The 7,297-nt window shown below is 43.7% G+C and overlaps 1 long non-coding RNA gene across 1 annotated transcript in view; it reads right to left on the minus strand.

Annotated features, from left to right (window-relative positions):
* Positions 1-6,660: 6,660 nt before the first annotated feature.
* Positions 6,661-7,297, minus strand: part of LOC129392161 (uncharacterized) — an 82,558-nt gene continuing 81,921 nt past the window's right edge. Inside the window, exon 3 of the long non-coding RNA XR_008617523.1 lies at positions 6,661-6,717. This is a non-coding gene — a long non-coding RNA (uncharacterized lncRNA). The remainder of the gene's footprint in view (positions 6,718-7,297) is intronic.

Genomic DNA, 7,297 nt, shown 5'->3' on the forward strand with positions numbered 1-7,297 from the left:
GCAAATGATAGCCTGGAAAAGTAACAATCCCTGTCTCTAACTCAGAGAAATACAAGATCTTATGTAAGAATGATCACTACTAGGAAGAGGACACTTTAATCTTGGAAATGACATGAAGAGTTGGTTGATTCAACTTGACAAATATGTATGAAGACCCTCTTAGGAACTATACCATGAGACACTGGAGTGTACAAACAATGAGTAAGCCGTGATGCTTACCCTCGAGGTGCCCAGTCCAACCGGGGAGACACACGTGTAAATAACGCAATGTGGTTGGAGCCTGCTGTAATAGCTTCACGGGAAAAGTGCCATCATCAGAGAGGGGAGAGGGAAGAAGGCTGCTTCATATACCAGTAAGTGAGAAAGAGGCATCTTCACTCTAGAAATGCTGAGATCTCAAGTAATTTTTTTTTTTTCCAATGAGGCTAGTAATAGACAAGGGAAAGAAATGGAGAAATGAAGCAAAAATGAGGTCTGTGATTTAAATAGGACCTACTGCAAAAGGATTTTTGCCTTTGCCTTTTAAACTGGAAACCCTTTCAGACACATAATTATGCACTGTATTACAGAATAAAAAATAAACAGAGCATGGAAGATGATAGTGCAAGTTAATATTAGAATTTAATATCCATGAAACCTTGGCCATTCAGTACGTTTAGGGTTAGGGCCAGGGAATCGGAAGGTGAACAGAAAGAGAAAGTTATAATATAGAAGGAAAATCAGATGAAAGCATTACTGAATATTTCAACAGAAGTGGAACTAAGGCAATGGCACAAAAGGCAGAGCAGCAGAGGTAGATGATTTATTAACAGAGCTACTAAATTCTGTGTCAAGGATAATTCCAAGTTACAAAGACTGAAGTTAAGAGAGAGTGAAGTAGAAAATACAGAGAATGGGAAGTTGAGAGATCAGATTCTAGCCTTAGCTCCACTGCTAACAAATAAGGAGCCCTTTCTGGACCTTGATTTCCACATCTGTAAAGAGATAAGGTACAGTAAAGTCTCGCTAAGATTCCTACCGTCTCATGTTTTTTTTTTTTTTTTTTAAAAAAGCATGGAGAAAGTGTAATACTCATTCATTTCATCTCAACAGATAGTGAGCACACAGCATGTGCCAGGCACAGGGGGACAGAGGGGAGAACAAGATTATACTCTGGCTAGGGAGAGATCAGAGGAGATGAGAAAGGGAAGGAGTCGTACTTGACAAGACTGTTAATTCCACTGTTGAGCACTGTGGTAGCCAACCTCGAAATGGCCCCCAATAATCCCTGTTTTGGGTGTTCACACCCTTGCGTAATTTGCTCCCACATTGTACCAGGATTGGCCTACGTGACCAACAATACACAGCAGAAATGATGGGAGGTCACTTCCAAGATTATTAGGTGATAAAAGACTGCAGCCCAGTGTTGGGTTCCCCCTGCTCCCCCATCTATCTGTACCTGTATCTCTTAGCTCTAGTTTTCTTGGATCTCTTGCTCTGCGGGAAGACAGCTGCTATGCTGTGAGCAGCCCTATGGTAAAGAACTGAAGATCCCAGGCATTAGCCACTGAGGAACTGAGGCCTGCGATAATCACTTGAATGAGCTTGGAAGCTCAAGCTTTTCCAGCCCCAATGAAACCCTGAGATGACTGTAGCCCTGGATCTACAATGTGACTGCAACCCTGTGAGAGACTGAGTCAGAACCTCCCAGAAACTGCATGAGATCATAAACATTGGTTCTTTTAAGCTGTTAAATTTGGGGGTGATTTCTAATACAGCAATAGATACTAATCCACACGTGCATAGTTTTAGTTTCAGTTATTTAAGTGTTCACATACCTAGAATTTTAGAACTGAGGCTTGAGGAGGTTAAGATAATACCACTGACAACAGAGCAGGGACCAGAACCAGCACCTTTCGATTGATGTTCAAGGCTCCTTTCACTGGACTGTGCTGACTCTCCGTAATGGATTAATCTCATGGATAAAGAGATAAGGTCTGAGTGGATGAAGTAATGTGCTCAAGATTCTACAGCAAGCAAGCAGCTGAGCCTCTGCACTAACCTACTGAACACGATTCCATTCTTTATAATAGTCTTTTTCCTACTCTCAGGCTTCACTGACCTTGAGATAATTAGCTGAATGAAGATTAAAAGAAATAAGAGCTGAACTTAAAGGGTAAACTGGGCGCTTGCCTCAGGCCTTTCCATTCAAGGTGAGCTCTATGTTGGTGATTTACACTTAGCAATACATTCATGCATTTACTCAGCAAGTGTTTTTTTGACACCTGCTTTAAGCACAGCAAAGTCTGTGGGTTGTAAGGAATATAAAATGCTAGGACTTAAAAATCTAATTAGGGATAAAAGACAAACGTGATGAACAATTACAATAAAGTCAGTATATGTTTGCCTGCTGAATGAACAGTAGGAACAATAAATGCAGTAAGCATTTTAAAAGAATTGCAGACTAAAAAAAATGAAAGAATAGAAGGAAATCCACTGTTTCCCCCCAGTTAAACTCACACCCCACCCCCAGGCAATGGAATCAAGACCTAGAAAGCCCCCATTCTTATTCCCTAAAGGCTCCTTTCTCCCCTAGGGATATTCCATCAATTACCATTACAAATATCCGTGGCCTCTGCTTCCTCCTTCATTGTTTTGGGTGTGACCGGGTCGTCAGGCTAAGGAATTTGAACTCCTTTTCTAGAATTGTCGCAGGTTTTTGAGCTAAGGTTGGGTTGCAATGCGGATGAGAACTGACTGGGTGGCAGAGGCTGGGGGATTCGCGTCAACACCCACAGGTTCATACAGGTCGGTTGGACAGGGCTGCCACCTTGTGACAGGCATGGGCAGTGTGCCCTCTGAAGTGGAGACTGGAGACTAGAAGGGGGTGTGGGAGCTTAGCCGTGCTTGACTGGCTGGCAGCTGAAGGTTTTTTTCATGTCTGTCTTAAAGAGACCTTGCTTTAGCTTGATAAAGAGAAAACAGAGACAAGTGTGGGCCTTTTAAGAAGCTCAATATGGACCTAGGTTCTCAATAGTTTTAGCTATCTGGCTCTCTTGTCGCAATAAAGATACCAGAGGGAATTCCCTGGCGGTCCAGTGGTTAGGACTCCATGCTTTCACTGCCCAGGGCACAAGGTTCAATCCCTGGTCAGGGAACTAAGATCCCACAAACTGCTCAGAGTGGCCAAAAATTTTTTAAAATAAAATAAAACAGCAGGAAAAATAAAATTATTCTCAAAAATAATAAAAGATACCAGAAACTATATACTTACACATCCAAGGATACGTATATTTTCAAAGACTGTGAGGAAAAGACTGGCAAAAGTAAACAGGGACAATTCCGAACAGCAATGAAAAAAAAAATTGAGCTATGCGTGTTCTTCAAGTCAGCAGATGAACAACAGTCCCTCCCCATAAAGGGCCCAGAAGCAGTTTGAATTTATTATGTCCCACCAATATTATTCATATTCTCCTTAGCACCTGTCCTTCCGTGTTCTTTAATTGGTGAATGATACCACCCAACTCAGCCCGAAGCCAAGAAGCCATCCTAGATGCTCTCTTACCTCCTCCTCACCTCCCAACTGCACTGTCAGTTCTCCTCCCTGAATATCTCTCCAATCTGTGTCCTCCTCTTCATATCTGCTATGCCAGTCTTGGTTCAAACGCTCTTTCTCTCTGCCCCAGATCATCGAGCATGAAACCAACAGATGCTTCTCAAGGAGAGTGTTCCGTGATTGTATCAGTCAGAGTCCCAGCAGGAAACTGGGTCACATTCCAACATGGTAACTTACGATACTAGGATGATGAAGGGACTTTTTACAAAGGTGTAAGCATGTTACCTGAAAACTGGGTTCTCCTCTTGTTGGGTGTCGAGCCAAAAGACACATCCAAGCCAAAGAGTGGGAGAAGGAAGAATTTATTATAAATTGCAGCAAGTAAGGAGAACACGGGGGATCTTTCCCAAAGCAGTGCCTCCCTGAAAAACAAAACTGGGTAAGTCTTAAGCTAAGGGTACATGCATATTCATGAAGGGGCTTGGGCAGTCTGGTCAACAGAGTCCAAGCTTTAGTTGACTGAAGTCATCCAGGATGAGAAAAGGTCAACATCATCATCATCATCCCTTAGGTTCCAATTGTTCTGGGGGCTGAGCGCCTGGGGGATTTAAATTCTGCACAACAGCTCAAGAAGAGCTAGTTTCTAAAGACTTCAGGCTAGTCTTTACCATTGAAATAGAACTGGGAGCCTTTACAACTGATTTGCTATCTCTGTTATTGTTACTTCTCTTGCTTGATAACAGTGTGTTCTTTTGTTTCCTTAAAATCATTATTACTGAGACCTGTTCAAGGGCAAGCATTGCATTGTGGCCAGGCTTAGATCGCAAAATGGTTTAGGCCAGAAAGGGCTTTTCTTGCGTCAGGAAAGCCACGCCTGGTTCTCTTTCTCCAGGGACCCCTTACCCTATCTGCTTACAAGGAGGCTAAGGAAACTAGGAAGAGATGGTTATGCTCTCCTAGGCTAGCCACTGCTGGGTCTGAAGCGACAAGAGTAAGGACAGAACTGTAGCTCTAGGACCCAGAGCCAGCTATGGCTATGGACAACGGACCTCCCAGCTAGAACTGTGACCTCACAGTAGAGCTACTGACACACCAAGGCCCAGTGGAGGGGGGGGTGTGAATTTCCTGTCCTGTCTCTCTGCCTACCCTTGAACGTCCTGCTAGTTACTCCCACTGACTGAACCCAACGAGAAACCAAAAGGCAGGGGACATTTTCAGAAGGTCAGCCTCCTAGAGTCAGGGTAGAAAGAGTAGAGAGTGGGTCTGGAGGGACAAAGAGAGAATACCCACAACACAGCCATTTCACAGTATTCATTCATTCGCACATCAGACATTCTTAAGAGAACTCTGGCAGAGAAATCTCTTCAGATTTGTTTTACTCGGTGTTTTCCTGATCTTTCTCCATCTAATCTTGCCCAGCTGTATCTACTTCCTCCTAACTGCCACTAGATGTGCCTTCGTAAGGCACAGATTTTAGCAGGTTACCCCCTGCTCCTAAATCTGTCAAGGGCTGGCATCACCCTTTGAATGAATGCCCCTCCCTAACCTTGCACCAAAACTCCGCCCCCAGCGTACACAGATACCACACCATCACTGACTCCCACTCATCTCTCCAATGTCATCTCCCACCAACGGTTTATACTCCAGGCTTCCTGAGCTGCTGTGGATTCATGACCGCGTGCTGTCTTTTTATGTGGAATGCTTCAGTGATCCCGAGACCTGCATTAACATGATCACGTGGGTGCTCTTCCAAAAAAACGTTTTCTGATGCACCAGACTGGATGACACCTATTTTTGTGCCCCTGCTGCACTTTAAGCCTACATCTGTTATAACATTCATCCATCACACAGTATTAACTACATGTATGCTATTTACCTCCTCAATGGGGCTGAAGAATTTCTTGAGGTCAGGGGTCATGATAATACAGCTCTGTACCCTGGTACAACAGGTACGCAGTCAATGTTTGTTGAATTAAATTCCTCCTCTATGTAAGGACCACATGGGTGGTTGGCAATCGGAAGTGAGATCTTTCCATGACACACACCCCCAAGTTGTAAGCAGAGGAGATTTCAAAAATGTCTACAACTTGGGTTCCTTGCATTTGGTGTATTATTCCTGCTTATAAAAGGCAAAGGATCAAAGTCAATGTCTCAGTTCATAGAAAACTTATTTCTGAATAACTCCTAAACACCTGTCTGTAAATGCCAATACCAGGAATTGTGACTCCCCTCAAATAAATCAGAACACAAGTGCCCTGAGGAAAGACTGTGTCTTCACAGTCTCTGCCTTTCTCTGCACTTCTTGCACTAGACTAATCATAAACTCAGATGTTCTCAGGTAAATCTGTACCATGAAACAGCTGGCCCATGGGGTCAGATGTGGGTCCAAACATTTCCAGACGTCCTGGAGGTATGACTAGTGTGCTGCAGACACCTTCAGAAGGGGTGAGAGTTGTTTCCACAGTCAGTTTCAGGCCTCACTGTAGTGCAGTGATGGGAAAGCACTAGATTACTGATTAGACAGAAAAAGGGCGAGAGGAATGTTGAAAACCCAGTTCTGCCCCTTCTTGGATGGGTGACCTTGGTCAAGTTACTCTATGCTTCTAGGTGTGTTTCCCCATCTGCAAAGTGGGATCAAGATGGGCCTCACATGGTTCTTGTCAGGATTAAGTGAGATAAATCAGAAAGAGATTATTAGTAAGGACCCAATAAATTTTTGTTTCTCCTTTTACCATCTTAATTATCTCCTGCTTTGAGAGGCTGCCTTTCTAATTTAGAAGGAGGCAGGTGACTTGGTTGGGTGCAGTGAGGTATGCTAGCTTGTTTGTTTAAATTTTTTAAAAATACTTAATTTCAAAGCTTCCTTATGGCAATACTGTGACAGAAATAAAACTAGGCAGTTGTTGCTATGCAACATCAAGTAGTTTGCTGAGAAACTGGATATATCTTTGCTGTTACTTATCTTTAGTTGAATTCTGAGCAACATTTTTCCGACTAGCCAGCATTACCCTGTTCTTATTTCGCAAGGGGAAGCCGTTGCGGTGGGAAATCGAGGAGGAAGTGCTGTGCTGGGGGTCACTGGATCATGGCTGGTGCTCGGTCTCCTTAAGACTGAGCATTCTGTGTCCTCTTTTCATTTTTTGTTCTTTTCCCTTAACCTGTTTTGCCTCTCATTTTCTTCACTGTAATAAAAGAAGACAAGGGGGAAAGTGGACGGGGGGTGGGGGTGGTGGGATGAATTGGGAGACTGGGATTGACATGTATACACTAATATGTATAAAATAGATAACTAATAAGAACCTGCTGTATAAAAAATAAATAAAACTAAATTTAAAAAAATTAAAATTAAAATAATAAAATAAAATTCAAAAAGAAAACATACAGCAAAAGCTTCACGACATTGGGACTTCCCTGGTGGCACAGTGGTTAAGAATCCGCCTGCCGATGCAGGGGACACGGGCTTGATCCCTGGTCTGGGAAGATCCCACATGCTGCAGAGCAACTAAGCCTGCGAGCCACAACTACTAAGCCCACGTGCCACAACTACTGAAGCCCGAGCGCCTAGAGCCCGTGCTCCTCAACAAGAGAAGCCACCGCAATGAGAAGCCCGCGCACCGCAACGAAGAGTAGCCCCCGCTCGCCGCATCTAGAGAAAACCGGTGCGCAGCAATGAAGACCCAAGGCAGACAAAAATAAATAAATAAATAAATAAATAAATAGGGCTTCCCTGGTGGCGCAGTGGTTGCGCGTCCGCCTGCCGAT

This window comes from Physeter macrocephalus, chromosome 6 (genome assembly GCF_002837175.3).
Source record: "Physeter macrocephalus isolate SW-GA chromosome 6, ASM283717v5, whole genome shotgun sequence".
In the NCBI taxonomy this organism is placed as follows: domain Eukaryota; kingdom Metazoa; phylum Chordata; class Mammalia; order Artiodactyla; family Physeteridae; genus Physeter; species Physeter macrocephalus.